At 39.1% G+C, this 21,927-nt stretch overlaps 1 long non-coding RNA gene across 1 annotated transcript; it reads left to right on the top strand.

The window, feature by feature from the left end:
- The first annotated feature begins 25 nt into the window (after window positions 1-25).
- Window positions 26-20,747, top strand: LOC106112531 (uncharacterized). The gene is made up of 3 exons (XR_001226855.3): window positions 26-332; window positions 8,948-9,023; window positions 9,960-20,747. It is a non-coding gene; the product is annotated as an uncharacterized LOC106112531 (long non-coding RNA).
- Window positions 20,748-21,927: the final 1,180 nt, after the last annotated feature.

The following is a 21,927-nucleotide window of genomic DNA, read 5'->3' as shown; positions in this document are numbered from 1 at the left end:
ATGCGCTGTGAGGCGGCCGGGCCGCCGTCCGTCAGCGGGCGGGGTGGGCTCTGGGATCGGCGGGGCGCGGCGCGGCCTGCAGCGCCTTGTTGGGCCCGCTCCGTCCTGCCGCTCGGGAGGGCGCCGCCCAGGAGCTGAGGCAATTACTGAGGAATGGGCGAGTGCCTCTTGGTAGCTTTATCCCCGCTGCAGGCAGGGGCGGCGGTGTTGAGGTGAACACAAGTTGGCGAAGATAAGGAGGTGTTTAAGAGCGGGCGAGGAACACGCCGGCTTCCAGGCAGAACCCCTCAGCGAGGACGTTCTGGCGAAATACCGGCTCCAGGTGATAAAAGGTGCCGAACTTCCCAGTGGGAAAGCTTTGAATTGTGTTTAGTCTAATAACGGCTGTGAAAGTATCGCTTACTGGTACTGCTTGCCATTAAAATGCATAATTAGGTTCCCTTTGAAAATGGCTTACTACACATGCAAAGCAGTAACTAGTTCTGTAAGTTTAATAGTTCAACTGCTTTCGGTTTTTTTCCAGCGTTAAAGGCAATTAGATGAACACGCTAGTTGCACTTGTGTAGAGTACTAGTCATTGGTGTTAAGTATTATTCCCCAAATAGTTACAGATACCTAGACTGTGAGCTTTGTTGTTGTTACTCAGTCGGGAATACATTGAGCAAATTATAAATGCCTAAAATAATAGGTTATCATAGAAATGTTGGCAAGCTGATGGTGCAAATATGTGACTAGAATGAATCATACAAAATCCATCGCCAAAGCTACATGTAAATGGCCCTATTTTGCTGTCATTTATGTGGCACTTAGGTTTCATAGAACATTTTGGCAATTTGGACAAGTATGTCATAGAATTTATAAGAAAATTGTATTCTGCCCTTCCAAAAACAGCACACAGCTCAGCAGACTGGCAGGCATGAAAGGGGCTGAATTCCTAGAAATAGGGTGGAGATCAAGTTAAAGGAGCAGACTTTGCCAAAACAAGCAACTTCAGCATAGTCTTCTCTTCCAAGAATGAACAGAAGCCAAAAGAGGAGGGCAGTTTCAGTGTGTGCCACCATTTAGACACGTTATCTTAAGCTCCTTAGTTTCAGCACATTCAGATCTGTTGCTTCAATTAATGCTAATCATAGTAATTCATAGAAATCACAGGATGTAGGAGTTATGATAGATTTTCTGTCATACACCAGGTTTTCTACTATTGGCACAATTTTCTGTAATCGTGTACTCCATTTTTATGCAATCATAATTCCAGTCCATAATTCTTAAAAGATGCAGTATTATTGCTTGAATACAGGTCCAGATCTTATTACTGGATGTACAAGTCCTGAGATTAAGGTTCTCTTCTGGGACTTAGAAGATCTGGATTTCATTCATCCTGAGTCAACCTGAGCAATCATTTATTAATATCCCATATTTTCAGGTCCTTATTGACACAGCAGGGTTAATAGAAGTCACAGGAACAATGGAAGGCTAGAGTAAATGATGCTATAATTAATGGGCCACTCAAGTAGATAGATATAAAACCACCCCACTGTTCTTGTACTTTTTACCCAAGTGTGGGATTTGACACCCATTAAGTTCTTAAAATTGTTTTCTACACAAATTTTGCTAAAAAACCACCAGATCTTCTGGATTATTTTATATGTACATAGAAGGAAAAAAACAAACCCACCCACCTGTGGCTCTCTTTCTTGAATCTCACACTGCCGTTTACCTTATGGATTTCTTTTACAGTGGTAAAATTGCCTTAATGTTCCTTTTTCTTATCAATAAAATTGAATAAAATGAGAAATACTGTTCACAAACTGCAACTCCTTTTCACTGAAGATTTCAAAAGTTGACATATATGTCACTTAGGTGCGATTACCTGGCTTTCCTCACAGTGAAAAATGTTCTTGAGGAAGGATAGCCATTTAGTTCAGCTGAAAGGCTGGCACAGAAAAGCTTAGTTCAGCTAATGTATGACAATACCTCTTTCCTTTGAAGTGACTATTAACAGTATAGGTTCTGTTTCCTAGTTATGGCTGGCTTGATTAGAAAGAGAATTCAATACTTGGAAAGAAAATAAGGAAGAAATAAACAAAAACATCATTTTCATAACCCACATACACTTAGCAGAGGAGTGACGCATACAGTTAGCACTGCTTACGCCTTACTGCTAACTATATAATCCATGTAAATATTTATAATACAGCTATTATCAGTGTAAACATACAGCTTAGTCCTATGTTGACCCATAATGAAAAAGTGACATTGAGATCTTTCCTTTGCTTAATAGCACAAGGTTTAAACAGGTTTTAGGAGCAGTAGAGCAGGTCTCAGAATACTCATTTTTCTAAGACTTATACTGACGCTTTTCAGCATGAAATAATTGGGAAGGAGCAGCATGCTATGGAATGCATGGATGCAAATTAAATCCATATCTGAAGGATATTTTTTTAATTAATGCTGGGAATCTGATAGCAGCATATTTGAAACACTGTTTATGTTAATCTTCAAGGAACTAGTTAGGACTGGCCTGCAAATGTAAGAAGAATGTCAAAGCGTAGTTATGGTAAAGGAACTGTGACTTTCCTAGACTGTGAGTACGTGACAGTGTTTACAAACAGTAGAAGAGAGAAGCAGTAACCCAGAATTTGATACAGGGAATATTATGAGTCTGTCAGAAAATTAACAAAATACAGATGATTAAAGGATCAGTTTAAACATGTTATTAGTTTATATAGAGCTGTGGTACCGCTGCTACCATTCTGGTTCTGAAAACAACTTAATGCTTTGGAAACCAGAGGCACGTCCTTCTGAGAGATACATACGGAAATACGATCTGATAGCAAATGGTTTGTATGAATTCAGGGTTTACTCCTTTGGAGTCTTTGATCAGACATTAACTTTGTCTTTGCTTCGTAGCCCACCCATCCTAACTTTTCCTTAGCTGGCGTTGTACTTTCTCCAGTTCAGCTGCCATCATCACCAACACTATAACTTCATAATACGATATGGACAAGTGGAGTGAAAAATGTAGATGCTTTCTGTCCAGCTTATAGAGATAAAAAGGAATATATCCTGGAGGCTCTTGATCTGTTCAAATAGTCTGCCAGAAGGAACAGAAGAAACATCTGGTGGAAAATAAAAGAGTGTGTTGGTCTGAGTGTGGGCCGGAAGAAACAGAGTAACATCAAAAAGGTTGCGTAACACAGCCAAAGGGGTGTTTGATCATCTAGTCACTTCTTGCTTATCCAGCTACTTCCACATTGCATTGAGGGACTTCAGTTAACCCAAAGCATTTTTGTCCTCAAAAGTCTACACTGTTGTATATGACCAGAGGAGAAGATAGCAGACCAAAAGGCAGTGTTAGGGAAATTAATTTGTGAAATATGCCAAGAAGATGGTACCAGGCGATCCCTCTATGCAACTAAAGGGTTTTCTAAAAAAACGTATCAAACCAAAGAGAATATGATTTGAGCTTACTGGTGAAAAAAAACTGTAATATAAAAAGTTACTGGTTATGGAATAGCAAAGGAGTAACCTGCTGTCATCTAAAATTGATTTTAAAACATGTATATGCAAACATTTATCTTCATTTTGTTTGACCACAGGAATGTTAAATAATCATTACTAAATTGTTAACCATAATACTATAGGCAGAAAATACTCTCTTGAACACAGTTCTTTTTTCAGTGGCAACGTAATTTACATCTCATCATTCACTGTTTGTACAAATCATGAAGTTAAAGTATGTTCTGCTGCTGGCAGGGAATTTTTGTTAATACTTGAGCTGTGAAAATTTTATGATTATTTCCCATTTCTATAAAGCATTCACATAATGCTTTGCTTTATGGAAACATGGGGTTTGATCCATTTTTTAATGAAATTTTAATGGATTTATGACAAGAATGTATCAGTAATCTGGTGACATCTTTGTGTGCTCCATTGGCCTGCAGGATGCCAGGACAGTGGAAGCAATGTGCTCCCTGGGGGAGATGAAACGTTGATTTGTAGTACTGCCAGGTTCCCAGCCCTCAAAGTTGGGCTAATCCAGAGGCAATAGTGGAGGGTTTTATCTGGCACTCCTTGTAAAGAAGGATTTGTCAAAGACAGTAAAAGATTTTCTCCAGAAATTACATTAAGCCCCTTTTGGGAAGTCTTTTCTTGCTTTGTATTTTCTCATGGTTATTTGAATAGACTTCAGGTTCTGCATGTTTTTGTTTTTTTATACTAACCTTGGTTCTACAACATATATGCTCACCAATCCATCTCATGTCCCCTGCAGAGAGGGTGAGGCAGAGGCGGGGAAGCATTTGGAAGAGGGGCTGATACCAGTGGAAGACTGATCCTAAGATTTTACTTCACGATTCAGACTTTTTGTTTTCGCACAATGAAAGCAGCTGTATTTCCCTTGAAAATTTCCATCACAGAAGTAGTAAAGAGGCATAGTATGTCATACTATTCAAAATGTTGAAATCAGGGTTGATTATTTTTGGGTTGGCTTTTTATTGTTTTTAACTTAATGGGCTTTCTAAAGCTGTTTTTAACATACTGAGTTTTCTTTAACAAAACTAAGCCTAACAAAGGCACCTGTCATGGCTCAAAGTGCATTGATAAGCCCAATTGCCCTGACCAGTTTCACCTGGGTCTCCCTACCCGCAGGCCCTGCAACCAGGAGCCCCATGTTAAGGTCAGCCCCAGGAGTTTACTCCTTTTTTGAGTGGGGCTGTAGCAGCATTGGTCTCCCGCTCCACCACAGCCTTGCCCAGGTTATGGGTCTTGCTGAGCTGGGCCTGGGCTGATGGCTCAGCCTTGCCATCTTGGTGTTGTGTCTGACTTTGACTTGCCTTTGACCTGCCTTGTCACCCAGTCTGCCCTGTGGGTTGGGCTTTTGGTTAAACCTGGCTGCCGCCCCTGGGCCTCCCCTGCCCCTTGCGCGAGTACCATGGGGCTGGGCTCCCTTCATGCAGGTTGTTCCAGAGTAAGAAAGAGGAAAATAGGATATTTGAGGCAGTGAATCTGCAAGTGGCAATTCAAAGCTGGTAAGGTCTATTAAAGCATTATTTTATTTTTTCTGTTAGGATTCTGTTTTTAAAACTTTCAGTAGAAATTACAAAGCTGCTGTAGAAAGGGGAAAAGTAAATTAAGAGAAGGTCGGACTGGCTTTTTGAAGCATTTAAGCATTTTTAACATAGAAAATAATGTCTGGATTATAATCAAACTAAGTAAAACCACTGAATATTGCCAAACCTGGAAGCTTGTGTTTTGTAGCAGGTTTGTAGTGTTACCCAGGTTCATCTTGGGAGAATTTTCACTCTAACCTGGCAAATATTTTTTTTTATCAGCTACTGTAGATGAGAAAAGTAGACAAGTTTTCAGGTGCATAATGCTTTGTTCAGATCTGAAATAGAAGCAGTGGACTTCAAAGTGAAATAAAAATTGAGGGGCTTTTTTCTTGATTACCTTTAGAGCATATGGGAAGTTACACATAGCAGCTGAATGGAAATGACTGGTGAGTGTGCTGGGGATGATGCTTTTTCTTGTGCATGTATAGGAAATAAGAATTAGTCTTTGGCTTGGTTTCAAACAGCAAGTTTCACCTTTGTTTTTCTGTTAGTGCTGCTGTAGCTGTGGTGGTCTCCTCAGAATGAAGAGTGTGTGGACAGGCATAATACTGCTTGCTGGTGGCACCAACAAATGCAGGTGGAAGCTGTCCTTCCGACCTGGGAGAGCAGTGGGAGATTCCTCCATGGTACACTCTCACTGCCTCTCATGACATGCAGCTGAGGCTGAGAAATGGTCTGCCATGGCGCAGTGACTGTGCGCACAGCTGCAACAGGTTGCTGTCCTACTACTCTAGGTTATTTTCCACTCTGCTGAAGATGATTACCTGTCAGTCGTCTGCTGATAGACCTTTCTAATCTTTAAACTAAATCAGAAGGCTAGGTGCTTGAGATCAGATTGCAGCTGTCTCCAGGGTGTGGGTGGAGCAGGCAAGATTCACATCATCCTCTACATGTGCTGAGAAGATGCAGTACAGCTCCCAGCTAGAACAAGTAATACAGTCTGGGGCTGTCCTGTCCCCCAAGCCATCTCCACAGAGGGGATCTCAGACTTCAAAGGCCGTCTCTAGAACAAAGCAGAGGTTGGAACAGAGGGCTTTCGATTGGCATGGAATGAGCACCGACAAGGGCATAAAGATAGTGCTCAGCCATCTGCATGGGTGTTTATGCAAACTTTCTAGGACTTGTTCAGTTTTCTGGGGATCTTCTGGCTTTCTAGGTAGAAGGGCAAGTTTTTCAGCCATTAGTGGGATGAACCCTCTTGCTTCCCAGAGTCAAAGAATTCCCATGGGGATCGCCCCAGGGACCTCTTCCTCTCCTAAAAAAACTTGTGTCTATTTTCACCTTTTTCTTTCAGCAGCTGAATAATATATATTTGTGATATATTTACTTCAATTATTCATTGTGTGGTTTAATTTTGATCTGTGTCCAATGAGCTTGAGGAATGTGTTTTTTAATTACTTTCCTTGTTCTCTTTACTGGCTTTCCATCTGTAAAATAATGGTCTTCAGCAGCTTTCTGGCTTTTGGCATTGCGTAGTGCCTAGATCAGTTACAAGGTGACTCAGCATTCTGCACAGCCACTTGTGAAGATTTCAGCCAGGCCTTCACTTGATTAATGAGCGTTGGCCTATTCTTGAGATAAATTCATGCTGGATTTTGCCCAAGGGCTACAGAGTGGGTACTCCAGGGAATTTAGTGGAAGAAATCTGTACTTGAAATGACTTTTCTTTGAAATCAGTTTACTTAATGATTGCTTGCTTGAAGGTAATACCACTGATAAGGAGGAAAAGCGAGTCAAAATGTAAGAGAAGTACATTCATTAGATTTTTTTCTGTCTTGTTTGTGTATTAAAGCCAGCTCTCTCTCCGAGGAAAGATAATGTGGCAGACCCTATAGTGGGCCATGTCCCTGAGGTAGGTGGGAGCTCACAAGACGTTAGCTTGCATCTGCATGGTGCCTTTCAGCAGTGGCGTTTGTGACACCGGCGCCTTGGCATTGAGCAGTAGTCCCCCTCCTGCCCCTGCCAGATACCTGCTTCGTCAGTGATGACTGGCACATCCGTGTTGGTATCAACCACTAACCACATATACGAGCATGTTTTAGTGGATTTCCTGAAGAATTAATGTGTGGCAATTTTACCTGTCTGCTAGCTTCCCCCAGTAACTTCTGAATCAGTTGACCAGTTTCAGTCTCGCCTACCAGAGGTGTGGGTTGCTGATGGGCTTCACCACCTCCTGCAGCTGCTGCTCGTGGTCAGTCTTTTTGGAGAGGGAGCTGCTCTGTGCCAGGGGATGGGAATGGCAGAGGGTGTGTATGCAAGTCTGGGAGCTGAGCTCAGTTAGTGGAGACATGGCAAAAGACACCAAGTTTGTCTAACAGGCCTGTTCATCACAGCACGGATCGTTTTTAACTGTGCCCTCTTGGCAGCTGAGGGGCTGTGCATCAGAGGACTTGTAAGCTCACACAGCTTCACCTGCCTGTACCATGTGGTGGTTCTTCAGACAACCAGTCAGAGATGGGTAGGAGACTTTAGAGAGACTTGAAACCATTGGGTTGGGAATGGGAAGCAGGGAGGGAGAGGGGCAGAAAAGCAGTATGTAGGGAACATCCCAGGGAGTTGACAGCACTATGATTGAACCTGATACTCAGAACAGGCAAGCGGGGTTAATTTTTCTGCTACTCGTGACTTCTCCATTTATATAAGAAGTTGGACACCTGTTTTCATGCGCCATTGGGGGAGGGGTGTTGAAATACTTAACAAAAAAAATTACCAATTGTATAATCTGTGCGGTTTTTGAGTACTACTGTTGGTGTATCAGAGAAGTGTTTTGCTGAAGGAATCATATGTGGTTCTGCAAATGCCAGGTTCATTTGCAGAAGGACAAGAAATAAATGGATATGTGCACAAAAAAGTCAATATACTGAAATGAAGAAAGCAACAGAAGACAAAACACAGTATGTGTGTTTTTAGACTATCTGTCAATCTAAAGTAATAATAAATAAGTAAACAGAACCTTTTTAATTCGTGCAAGTTAATCCCTTTCAGGACTGAATTAACTAAAGCATATCCCTATGAAATAACCTTCATTATATAAATCAGTGTGCTGATGGATTACTGAGTTTGCAGCCAAAAAAACGCACCGCCATAGGTGTGAAGTTTCCTGATCATCTAATAAATTGATAACTTTGAAGTCTAGTTGTGACAATTTAAATGTCATCACTATTAAACAAGTTGCCAAAATGCAAACAACCATCCTAAGTCATTAAAATGTAATTATAAAGGACAGCTGGGTCTACTATCAATCTGGGCTGTGGGGATTTGTAATGGGGAAAAATATGAAACTTTCACACAAACAGAATGAGACTGCTGTATGTGCCAACCAGAGCCTGCATGGGAAGCAAGGGAAATGTATTTTGTGCATACAGAGTTACTGATGCTTGTGTATGGCTGCGTTACTGAGATGGACATCGGGGTCAGTGACAGCGTGACATCCAGCAAATGTCTTCACCTTCTCTCTACCATGTATCAAAAGTCCTTTTGCTTATTAACAGCGTAGGCATGCCCAATGAGAGGCATATAGACTGGGTGGCAGTTACAGTCTAGCAGAAATGACTATGAAACAGGACTAAATTTGCTGTGTTGTGGAATGACAGCACAGGTGGTGTAATCCTTGTTTTGAGAACCAGGTGGACTTTAGTTGATAATGAAGGTAGGCTTTTTGGCCAAGAGTAGTAAAGAGTAAAGTGACTATAAGGCTTTGTAGGCATGGACCCAATATGTTTATGAAAGCTGTGTTTAGTATATTTATAACTAAATTATAGAACTTTATTTTTTTATGTTTATTATTTGCTCGATACATATTTTCTTGACACTTTGAAATGGCCGTGATGCAGACAACGAACACAATCCCTCCTCAGGACTTGCAGCACCTCCTAGCTCTACAGTCACATTGGTTTCAGCTACATCCCAGTAGGTTCTGTCTGTTATTCAGCGATGTAGCATGTAGTTGATTAGATTTACGGCTTTAGATTAGATACGTACAGTAGAAATGGTGGAAAAAGCTAGAACTGTGATACTGCTTCATTAAAATAGTAGCCCCAAAAGGCCCCACAGTCTTTTGGTGTATTATTTATATGTATTATGGAGCTACAACAGCTGCTAGCTTCCATAATTAAGCCCCATTTTCCCTAAATGTGGCAGGAGGGGTGAAATAAGTGGGAATTGCTGATAATTGGGAAAATTTTAAAAGACATCTTTTATATTATGTATATTAACGCATATAAAATTCAGGTATTGGATAATTTTTTGAGGCTTTTAAAAATCTAAATAGATTTTTTTATAAGTATGAGTGCTAGCATATTATTTGAAATAGCGTGATTCTTTTTTTCCTGTATATCAGCCTATAGCAGCACATCACTCTCAAAAAAACTGAGTATGTTGCAAACAATTCCAAGGTGTGTTCTAACTGATCAATATTCCTGAAATATTTAGATGTCAAATTCTCCATCTATTGTTCCACTATGAAATAAATCCTTGTGGTGTCTTGGGGCATTCATTGCACTGAAAAACTTGTTAATTTATTCTCGCTAAGAAAAGTGCGCTATTGCATATGGGTGTTCACAAACCATTCATTTCCTTCCTTTTTGTGTACTTGGAAATGATATAATAACTGGGCGTACTAGTGTAATTATCTACCTTTCACTTTTGTAAATTGTAATTTTTATTTGTTTTGTAATAAGAATCTGTTGGTACGGAGCTTAGAGAAACACTTAAAATTATGAACTGTTTCTAATGAACAGATTGTTTTCTGATGCAAATGGAAAGCCAAGTTTAGAGTTGTGTGTTTTTTTTTTTAATGCAGAAGGATACAGCCTCTCAGCAGACTTTGTCCTTATTTTCTGACAGATTTGGACTGCCCTACTGAAAAGCATAAACAAGCCTCAGCCTTTCAACAACAGATATGGGACACTAACCTGCCAAATACAGGAAAATGAATAAATGGAAGAACAATAGAAGTCAGTAAAGTAGGAAATCTCATGCAGTGTGAATGATTTCCTATATAGCATAAGCAAAATTTTCTGCTCTTTGTTTCTCACAGCTACACTCAGGATAAATAAATTTTTGTCACCAATGCTGTTACAAAAAGCATGCAAATTCCAGAGATCACACTGGCTAATGGATGGGATGGTTATTTTGGAAGGAAAAATAAGCTTTCCTATAATTTCCATTCATGTCGTCCCAATGTGAGATGACAGTTTACTGCAGGTTTAGGAAATTAAAATAAAATGTTACTTTTCCAGGTGCACTGAAGAGGCTTTGAAATTAGTGAAGGTGAAGTGAAATGGTATTTCTCACTGTACAGTGAGAGTCAGCAAGATGACATTGTAAAATATCCTTAGTAATAGTCAGTTAGAAAGTCTGCAGGGGATGAGGTCAAAGAAGGGTTAGCAGCTGACATCAAATCAGAAGCCAGATGTGCTGACCTTTAATCATAGGTTTTTGCAGGCTTTTTTTTTTGGACTGCAATACAGCATAACATTATTGAATTCACCTTTAGATTAAGCTGGTCTGCTTTGACATATACAAACCCATATGCAAGTTAATGGCTGTGTCATCCACTTCATTATGCAAGCTTTGATAACAGATCAGTGAGGTGACCTCTGCAAGCACTACTTTTCAAGGTCCTTAACCATTTGCATTTTCAATAAACAGAAAGTGGCACTCCCCATTTAGGTCATGTTGGATCATTAGTTTGGCAGATACAAATTAAACCTAGGAATAGTAATCTGTGACATGTTTTTCTTTTTTCTTGCAAGATCACTTAGAAATATTTAATTCAGCACTATGTTGTGATGAAAGTCATCTGTTCATGTACTGATGCAAGATCTTTGGTGTTGCAGGGAAAGCATTCTTGGAGAGAGTGTTCCTACCACAGGCATAGGTATTACTCAGTGGACTGAAGTTAAGCATGGTCAGAAATTTTTGAAGGATCAAAATTTCTTGGGGAAAAAAATTACATTTTCATAAGGGTCAGTAGATGACAAAGTTAAGATTATATATGCAAACCCTAACTGATCCTTGTTGCTTATATGTGATTCTGCAGCCTTTGCTTGCAAAATCATTTTGCAGAGGATTTTTGCGTTAGAGCTGAAATGAAAGAGGGCCTGACATGGTGCAATTTCTACTAGTTTAACAAATGTTTTTGGGTGGTTTAATAGAAGCTTAATATAATGATATATTGATGTAGTGTTATCTTTATTCAGAGGGTATGCTTCTGACTTGCTTACTTACACAGTGCTTACTCAACAAACTGCATAGTAATCAGTAGTATTAAGGTCAGTGGCAACAGATCTGTCTCTCACATTGTACACTGAAGACAACATTTACTGAATATTGCGCTGGTGTAGAATTAAACGGATTGCTGATTCCACTGAAATTACCTACCTTTCATGCAACTTACAGGAAAGCATTTAGCCAGGGGCTGGCCGGTGGGCTTATGCCCTTTGCAGTCTTCACTGTGCATAGTCCAACTTGAGTACTGAATAAGGAAGGTATGCAAAAGAGATGGCTTGTTTCTTAGATTCATTAACATCTGACCCTTTTCCCAGTGAGGTGGGAATTGTGTGCTCCGACAACAAAAGACCTTGGTGGTGTCCATGATGACCTGGAAACCCACATAAAATGTTATAATCACTGCTATTGGCATAGTATCCCAGTTCTCAGGTACTGAAACTGCAGAACTCAGTGGTCTGATCTATCTTGTTTACAGGGCAAGGGGAGGCAGATATATAGATCAGGCTTCTCCTGTGTCTGAATTTAGAGTCTATTTCCTGTATTTCTTAGCTCCTATTTCACTCTTACTTTTGTATTCTATCCTTTGTACATACTAACTATTTCTGTGGGAAAGCACAGTTAAATTATTTTAACACTTAAACCTGAGTTGTGTCCTAATTTCATCTGGGTGAGGAATTTCAAGCCAACATGTTTTGGTGGTTTTGTCTCCTGCTCGCAAGAGTTTCATCCAGGAGGTTGGTCTCTTCATTTCTGAGGAATGCAGCTAACCGGAAAGACTGTGGTCACAGATTTTAAAAAAAAAAAAAAAAAAAAAAAGAAGTCTTGGCTATGTAATGCTGCTTCCACAGAGCTGACTGCCATTCTCCAGTTGGCCTGACAAGCCTCCACTGTACTGTTTGGTGAAGGCTTTGCACTTCTAAACAGGTATGCTTCACTTGCAAGTCTTAAGATTTCTAAGTATATACCTAAATCATATAGGCATGCTGCCGCTTTGAGGTGTGATGTGCAAGTCATAGATTTAAAACACAGGATTTATGAACCACGGGGTAGCATCCATGTTGTATTCCTACTCTGTTGGGCCATGAAGCCCTGTGGAAACCTCCAGCTGGATGGCAGAGGTAGATGCTGCAATCCAGTTCATCAGCTGTAATGCTCATAAAAAGGACACCTGTGACGTAACTGATGGGTTTATTCTCACTCTGAAGTGACTGGTGCCAGTATTAGTGACCAGATTCAGCTGAGAGGGAGGGCATGACTCATATCTTTTCATACCTTGGTTTTTAGAGTTCTCTCCGACAATAAAAGAAAGGTAGTGAGCTTAATTCCTACCAAAACCAGAGCAAGGCTGTGGCAGACTGGTGATGCTGTACTCTGCTGTAGCACATATATGCAGGACCTTGGTGCACCTGTGTTTAGGACACTAATGCATTTAAGCAAGCTGGACCTAAGACTTATAGCAAATTTTCTATAGCACTCTAACAGAAGAAACTGGATAACCTACAGTAGCTTAATTAAAGTTAAAAGAAGATGTTTGAAGTTAGTTAAATATGAAAGTGTTTCATAATGAGAATGAATTCCTCTGGGATATTTTTTTATTAGTTTTTCCACCCCATGGACAGCTTTGGACTGGAGGTTAAGAACAAAAGCTGGATGCTTCCGCTGAAATTTTCCATATAGAACTAATTACTGAGGGCAACATTGTAACATATCTTTCTGTTCCAGACTTGACAACCTTTTCAGATGATTAGGGGGAAGCAGACCTCTCTATTAAATTTTTTCAGGTTGTTCTGCAGACTCAGGAAGACATTATTTATACTCTGTTCATGTATTTAAGTTGATCTTTGTCATTGTGTGGCCAGAAACATCTGTTTTAAACAACAGAAGCTGAGATTATTAATCACTATTCTATAGGAAGGAATTAATTCAGTAGCAAACTGCATAGCTATAGAATCATGCAGTAACTGGAGCCTTGCTGATAGCACGGATAAATTGAGGGTTTCATTGTATTGAGGTGTCAGTCTTGCATCTGTCATCACTGCTAAATAATTTTTAAGGGCTTAAAAAGCCCAAGAGGTATCCTGTCCCCGTAAGAAATTCAAAATTCATTTCTTCCTATCTCCTGGGTGCTATTTTTAGAAACAGCGGAAGAAACAGACAAATCAGTCTAGTAACTCTATTAGTGTCTACAGTTTAATCCTATGAAAGGGAGAAGTAAGGCAATTGTAGTCATCTGCTGAAATCAGAACATCCTTAGTAGCACATTGAGGTTTTATTTTTTACTAAGTAATCAAATTGGAAAATTGTGTGATCCTCAAAGATTTCTCTCTGAGAAAGCAAACAGAGGAACAGCAAATGGATACAGAAGGGGTGTTTGGAGGCTGCCTTTATGAATGCTGACAGTAACAACAAGGAAATGATAGGGTGCAAAATATACTGAATAAAGCAGAATACTTCACAGTCTTTACGCTAGTTTTTGTACTTGTGAAATGAAACAATAAATACAGAAGTGATCCAGGCAGCTAGATGAATGGAAATAGTGCAAACCTGCGGAGGTCTTGGGTGAGAAAATAAGTGAAGCTGCCCTATATTTACTTGAAAACTGGCCCTTGAATGAAGAGCCCTCAAAGAAAAGGAGAACAAAGATAGGATTCCTGCAGGAAGTAACCTCATATGTAAAAACATTACTGAATGGGGAAACCTTAGCTTTGTGTTCTGCCCTTGAGTTTTAGACCTGTAGTTCTGGCTTTCTTCAAATAGAGACTGCAAAGTCAAGAGCATGGTCCTGCCCGTTTGTGCACAGAGCTGAGCACCGTATCTCCTAACCACACTGTAGTTACATGAAGGGAAGCCCTGAAAATCAAATATAAGCAGCCTATTTTACCACTTGCTCCCTCCCCCCCCATTTTGTCATCACCCTGATTTTCCCAGATTTTACAATTGTGCCTTGCTGGCTCCTTTCAGTCTACCTAAATCCATTAATTGAAAAATGTTTTATTCCTGTCTGTATCAGAGAAAAAAAAATGTTATCCACTTTGAGACCCTTCTCTCCATAGGAGGTTTCATGTCTTGGGTAAAAAAAACCCAAACAGCTACTTGCTGTGCTTTCAGTGTAAACACCAGCACGTAAATCTGTATAAGGAGACCATGGAAACACGTTGCTCGTAGACTCTCTTTTTCTGGACTGTATGGTGAGGACAGTGTTCTCTGAATCTGTTGGCTAATAATCCCCAGTAATGCTTTGTAAAAAATAATCTAATGCATGTAAAAACATAATAAGAGAGGAGGATGTATTTATGTAAATTAACTAAAACATCTTCAAGAATTATGCATTAAAGTGGTTAGAAAAGCTAGTAGAGAATAATAGGCGTGGAGACCTTCTTCTGTTTGTCAGCAGCCTGTTAAATGGTTGGAGCTGCTGTAGCACCACGCATGCCAAATAGATGCAAAATAATTTTCAATACTAGAAAATCATCTGACAGCAATAACTCAAGTAATATGTTGTATTCATGTATTTAACTTGTATGTATGAATACTATTATTTAATACTTGTGTGTGATTGTATATGAATGCATAGCAAAAGAAATGAGAAATATACTTACTTTACTTATTAGCATTACAAATTTCTTATTAGCATTTTCATGGGCAATTTTTCCTGCAACAAACTTTCTCTGTTCACTTTGAAATTAATGAGAATTAGGCACCTGGATTTCTTTAAAGAGCTGGCTTTCAGTGTCCAAAGTTAACAAAAAATGTTATTTTGTTTAAAGAAAATGGATTTGTCAGCTCAATTTTTTATTTACATTTATAGGAGCAGTTTGTGAAAGAGGTGAAAATTGTGCTCTGTTTAGATTACCTTTATGGTGTTTTAAGGCAGCACGTAGTTTTTTCTGATTTTAGCAAGCACCCTAAGCAGACCAGATGCCATTTAGTTTAGATAACTTGGCTTAATTTTTGAGAAAAGCAATTACTCTTGATAATAATAGCAGCTAGTCAGATTTTTTTTTATTTGTAATTATAGCTGTGGGGTTTGTTAAGATGTAGGTCTTGGGGTGAGTACAGATCCTGGTTGAGAAACAGGAGAGAATGGAAGAGCCCAGCCCAAGAACTCTGCAGAGCCTCTTTATCCTAATTGTGTAACTTCAGAGGCTCTGTAAATTGGATGTGACATGTTATACATCTTCTAAAAGAGCTATCACAATTTAAAGAAAATTAAACTCTTAAGTGAATGTTTGATTTGTAATGTTTGCCTCACAGTTAATGGTCTCTTTGTCTCATTCTGCTCAATGAGATTTTCCTTAATTCAGCTAATACAGCTTTTCCAGATAAGCATATGTGTATAAATTAGTATTTCCTTTTCTTTCTATGTATCCTACACTTTTCTTTCTGCTGCAATATTTTCACTGTAAACAGAAACAGTTTACCTTGGCCCTGGAATTAACAGTAACTTGGATCTCCTCAGTTTACTAATGAAACTTGAGTTTGAACTGATTTACCAAAAAAATATTTTTTAATATACAATTGAACTCAATAATTGTTTTATGGCTGGATCAACGCTGTACTTGGATTACAAGCTGTTTCCTATCTTCTTGTTTCTGGTATTCAGAAGGAAGGAAATATTTCTCTATTATTAAGCTCCCAAAAATCTCAAAAGACCATTTTTGGAAGGAAATTGCAGTTTCTATTAAACTTTCTTTTTATCTAAAATTTCTTCAAAGTACTTGCTAGAAACAAATTATGTAACAGCACTGTTTGACAGATTTATTTAGGGATAAACGTACATACTGGTTTGGCAAACAGCTTTTAGTTGTGTACCTTCAAGTTTTCTCCTTTGCTCATAAAAGACAAAAAAATTGATCTTTTTTATGACAGTCCTAAAGTCATCTCTGATTCAGATCACCTCAGATGGAGGATTGAAGATGAAAACAAAACCCCATTATTTTATCACAGTCCTTTTTGAACCTGGTAGATCTTAGACACGTGATAAACCAACTCTGAGTATTTCAGTAATTTAATCTATATACAATTCTACAATAGTTGGGGGGAAAAAAAAACCCCAAACCCCAAAACCCAACCCCCTTAAATTTTAGCCTACAGGGCAAAACTGCTGGCTTTCTGGGACCAGTGTCTGATTTTCTTGCTCAATGCTAAAACGTCTGACATACTAAAATGTAAATAGAGAAACAGTGTTTAAGAAGGCAGATTAACTTTACATTTCTTCACATTTGATTTTCTTGGTCATTTATATTTAAAAAAAATAATTTACTAATACCATTACTAAATCCTCCATCAAATGGGAGCCATTTCCGTCAATGGAGTCCCATTGATATGTGTTTCTGGACAATAATCCATATTGTTTGGCATTCCTGAACTTCAAAACCCCAAACCCCATTACTTCACACCCCATTAGCTATTCTATGCTTTTGAACCAGATCAGTATTTCTAATCTGAGAAATCACTATTTGGAATCACCTCTTTGGGGTGACCAAGACATTCAAATGCTTAGGGGCAGGTGCCCAGTCTTGGGTGACTGGTGCCATTTCAGGTGCTCAGCACATCTGAAGTGTTTGCACAGGACTGGTGGGTGTCATCCATGGTCCACACAGGAGGTTTTTCTGGAGGACTACCTGCAGTGGTTCCTCTCTGCACCTTCATCTGAGTCCATGAAATATTTGCAGCAACCAGGATCAGCAGGTATTTTTGAGAATAATATTCTTGCTCATGACCTTAAATTTGACCTTATTTAAGCAATAATAGTAACTATGTTTCAGGTAAGTAGGAGTTACTAACTTCCATTAGGCTGAAACAAGTTTCCTCAGGATGGCCCCCAAGATGATTGTTCTAATTTGGCACGTATCATTTAAGTGGTAATTACTATGGTAACACTTTAAATGCATGTGGTGCCTTTCATTTTATACAGCAAACCTGTACTAAGTAGAAGTAGGAGTTGAGAGAAGATAATGGATTTTGACTAGACTATTCAGAGCAGGCTAGAAAAGGAAACATATGAATAGTGGAAAAAAGAAAAATGTGGTTTGAGTTATTTTTCATGCAGTCAGAACTCAAAACAATTGATTGGATTTTGTCTAAGATTTCCTGAATTTGCTTTATGTCTGAGATCAGTCATGAAAACTTTGGTCCTGAAAGTACAACAAAAATTGTGTAATGTGAAAATGGGATTTAAATTCTTTCAGTGCCTGCCTTTGCATGATAAAACGTATGAACTTGCAGGCATGCTTACTCATCAGTGGGCATATAGGAAAGTAAATTTTTTTTCAGTGCTTGATACAGCCACCCCCACCATCCGCCCTGCAAATCCTCCCCAAATGCAGATAAATCCTTTTGGTAACTGAGGCAAACTAAAGCACAGTCTTTAACATACCTAAATGTGCTTATGCCATATTTTTATATTTAAAGATTAAAGAGGTCTCTCTGAAAAAAACCCTTTAGCTAATGACCTGCACTTGAATCAGCTACAGGTGCATCTAGAAATCAAGGGAAAAACAGACTTTGGATGACAACTTCTACCTGAGCATTTTACCATACAACTTTTTGATCCCTGATGTAAGGCCTCCTTATGGGGGTAATGGGTAAAAACCTTTAGCAGAAATCTGCAAACAGGAAGAGGTAACAGAAGACTGGTGACAACTGCATCCAGTTAAGGTGATTCCAAGGAGAGTCCACTTCAGATGATCCTAGAAAGGCCATTTGCTGTGGAAGGTGTCACAGTTACATTTTCTGGGGTATTGATTCTGATAAGCGGGGGCTTTTTGTATGAAGGGTGTTATGAAAAACAGTGTATAAATAGTGAAATTGCTACATCAGTGCTGCTTGCATCACACACTAGTACATGGATATTTTCTGGGTCTCATCCTAGAAACTGTTGAGATCATATGGTTTAGGAGAGGTATGGGATTCTAAGCAAGTAATTTAATTTGTGCTTTGAATCATTCCCTGTCCAACAGGTCTTTTTCAAAAGTTAGTGGATTCCTTACTGCAGTAACTTAAAAGGATGTTTGGCAGGTTCCTAAATGTTCCTGTTTAATGATGTAGAATTAATATCACTGTTTACAACTGTGTGTTTCTTAAATGTAGAAAACTTTATTTTACAAATGTGCACATGAATTTCTCTGGATGAAGGAAACTATTTTGTCTTTTTATTTCTTTGGTACGTTAAAACAGTACAGTGCAGTAACTTTTAAAAGATGGAAGGGGATGTCCTTATCTGCACTGCTTCATCTTTTGTTATGCTCTAACTCTGGAGACTACTCAGAGTCTGGACTTGATGCTGCCTCATGCTATGCCATGTTGTGTCCAGAGGATTACTGATATATATCCTGTTGAGCTCGTGCTTTGAAATCTCAACATTTCTTTATTCTGACAAAACCTTCTGAAAGTTGGACTCCACTGACCATGTCTTGTAAAAAAACCCCACAAAACCAACAAAAACAAAAAACCACCAAAACCCCAAACAAACACAAAAAACCTCCCAACCAACAAGCAATATATGCAAAAGGGATAATAGGGATTTAACAGAATGTAAGTTCTAAAAGTTGTCCAAAGAAAAGTGATGGTGCAGTGTCACCAGTGTGATCTCAAAAGACATTACGTGCAGCCCAGTCCTGTAATTAACTATTTGCAAATCATTAAGTTTTTGAGATGGACTTATTTTGGTTCTTACTGGCTAGGAATGAAGGTTAGTAGATTGTGCTTCCTGACCAAGAAGAAGCTGAAGCATTTGAATAATAAGTTAAAATTTTAATACATTTAGATTACTAATCCCCATTGTGTGCCACGTGAATTTTCATTAAACTAAGCCCCAAATCTAGTCCTGCAGTCGCCTTCAATTGATGGTCCAATTTTGTTAATGCAAATTTTGAGTCAAATAGTAGCTCACAAGTAACAGTAATTCTTACAGACTTTGTCAAACTATAGGAGGCTGTGCAGACTACACTGTGGAGAGCGTGAAGAGTTATTAAAGAACTCTTACAGGATCAAGTGAAATGAATCTTAAAAGCATAAGCAGGTGTGTGCTGCATCATCACAAGGTCCACCTAGGCTGCTATTTGATGACAGAGGTATGTACAAGAGTTAAGACCCGTTAATAGTGGCACTCACCCAGAACACACTCGCAGCTTCTGCAGATCTGTACCTCATGCAGTTCCAGAGCTGGCTGTGGTTCTTTGTATTGCATGGACAGACTTTCCCCAAGTATTTGCACACTGATTTTTCAAGTCTCAGCATCCTGTGGCAATGATTTCACAGGTTCATTGACATTGTCTGAAGAAGTAACTTTGTATTTGTTATAAACCATCTAGTTTTAGTCCACCTCTTTTATCTTTTATATCGGAACAATTAATGCTTTTTTACCTTCTCCATGCCAGTAATTATATTTCTGGATATCTGTCACAGCCTTCTCAGGCACTCTTCCAGCCTGAAAAATCTTAATCTGCTAGCTCGGTTTGAGCTATCTTTGATATCTTTGATCATTTACTCTTATCTTTTTCCAATTCTTTAATATTGTTTTCAAGATCAGAAAGTAGATTTTTTTCCACAGTAGGCAAGGACAAGGTGCACAATAGTTTATGCAGCTAAAAAATTTTGTTCTCTTTTTTTTTTCTCTCCTTTACATAATTCCTAATGTTCTGTTTGGTTTTTGACTGCACAAGAGTATCAAGGTGATGCTTTCAAAGAGCTACCTCTTACAGTTCCAAGAGCTTCTTCAAAAGTAGCCGTAATATACTCAGTGACAGGCTCTGAGTTACTAAAGTCAGAATTGCTTTTTCCTGCATGTGTTTACGCTTACCATTTTATTGCCCAGCATCACATTGTGTCATGAAGCTTTTCTGCAACTCTTTGAACCTTTCATAATTCTTTGCAGAGACCAAGAAAAGTACATTCTGTTTATGATCAGCAGGCTATGATTAAGCTTGATCCTATCACACAAGTGGAAGCTCAAGGAACCCTGAATCACGGCTGGAGCCTGTGAAATGAGTCCATGCCTCCCCAGGTCGATAAAAATCAATAAATTTTGTCTGCTATCACTGGACATAAATCAGGTCCTTAGATAAGCTCAACTGCTAAACTCTTTGGGAAAAAAACAAAACCAACCAAACAGTAATACTTCTTTTTCTCTAGTAATGATCGCTTACTCTTTTGTTCTGTTATCCCGTTTTGAGTCCCCCATTCCTGATTAACACAATTGATAAATCAGTAATGATCAGACACCAGCAGCACATCCTGCTTGGAAGCAGTCAGCCCTAAGACCAGACCGCAGCACAGACCAGCAGCAGCCAGGCAGTCACAGGCAGCTGCCTTTGACCATAAGGAAGGATCTTTGGCTTCATGCTGCATGCTTTCCAGGCAGCTTCTGACACGGTGGACCCCAAAGCACACTTCACCTATCTCAGTGGCACGTACTAGGAGCAGATGGGTCAGCACAGCCCGGCTCCATTCACACCTCTCCAGCAGAGCAAGCAGACAGGGAGCTGATTCGGAAGGCTCTCACCCATGGGGTCCCGTAGGGATCAACACATTTTCTCCTTTTGTTCTGTAATTGCTAAATAGCACTGCAGGCAGTAACACACACATTACCTTCTGCTTTACCTATCATTCATGGTTGAACACTGTGACACCTAAAAGATGAAATAAAGCTGACTCTGAGCAAGACCAAGACTTGCTGCAATCACCAAGTAACCGTGGGCAAAACCTTCTATTTGGCTTTTATTTTCATACCTCTGTGGACTTTGCCACAGTGGTAAAAAACAAACCCAAACCCTATGGACTTACAAAACTCCCTTCCTCAGTCAAAAACTGCTTGAGATCATTGCTTTAAGCCATGAACAGACAAAAATTATTATAAATTGGATAAAAGATTCTGTAACTTTCCTTTTGAAATCTATGCTCCAGGCAATTTTGTCTGTGGTGACGGAGACAAAATTAAAACACACACACACACACAAAAAGCCTGTAAAGTATTGAAACCTTTTCTGAACATATTACAAGATGGAAATCTGAAGATAATAGATGCAGAGCTGAAGGTTGATCAGTGTAGTCTGGGAATTACCCAAAAGTATTGCTTAGCTTCCTGTTGGTTTAGTGATACTTCAGTGGGATATCCATATTCCCCAACGGAAAGCATAGGAATGGTGTTTCATCTTTTCTGGCTTCTTTAAACAGAGACATATGAAGGTACATAGGGAGGTAGAAAAAAAAAGCATCTGTATGAATTAGTGGTGTGCTTTTTTCAATATGAAAGCTGCTTAATTGATCACTAGAACATAACTTAGATATTTCATATAATTAATGCATGTGCTTTGTCTAAATTCTGATACAAGTAAAACTGTGTGTGAACTGGGGAATATACTATAGAAACAATGCTAAGAAGTGGGGTATGGAAATGATGACTTAGGCTTTTCTAGTTCTCGTTACTGTGATACAGTGGAATACAGCTGCTAACAATCAGATACATTTACTGTTCGTAATGTAATACATTTGAAGATTCTAATTAGTCATTCCGTCTGTGTTCTTGATTTGCCTCAGAGAGATGACAGGAGTCGGGGATGCAAGATCTATTGTTTTG

The sequence above is a fragment of the Falco peregrinus genome, chromosome 12 (genome assembly GCF_023634155.1).
Source record: "Falco peregrinus isolate bFalPer1 chromosome 12, bFalPer1.pri, whole genome shotgun sequence".
Taxonomy (NCBI): Eukaryota; Metazoa; Chordata; class Aves; order Falconiformes; family Falconidae; genus Falco; species Falco peregrinus.
The sequence above is the reverse complement of the archived record's forward strand: the minus strand, read 5'-3'. Positions and strand labels throughout refer to the sequence as shown.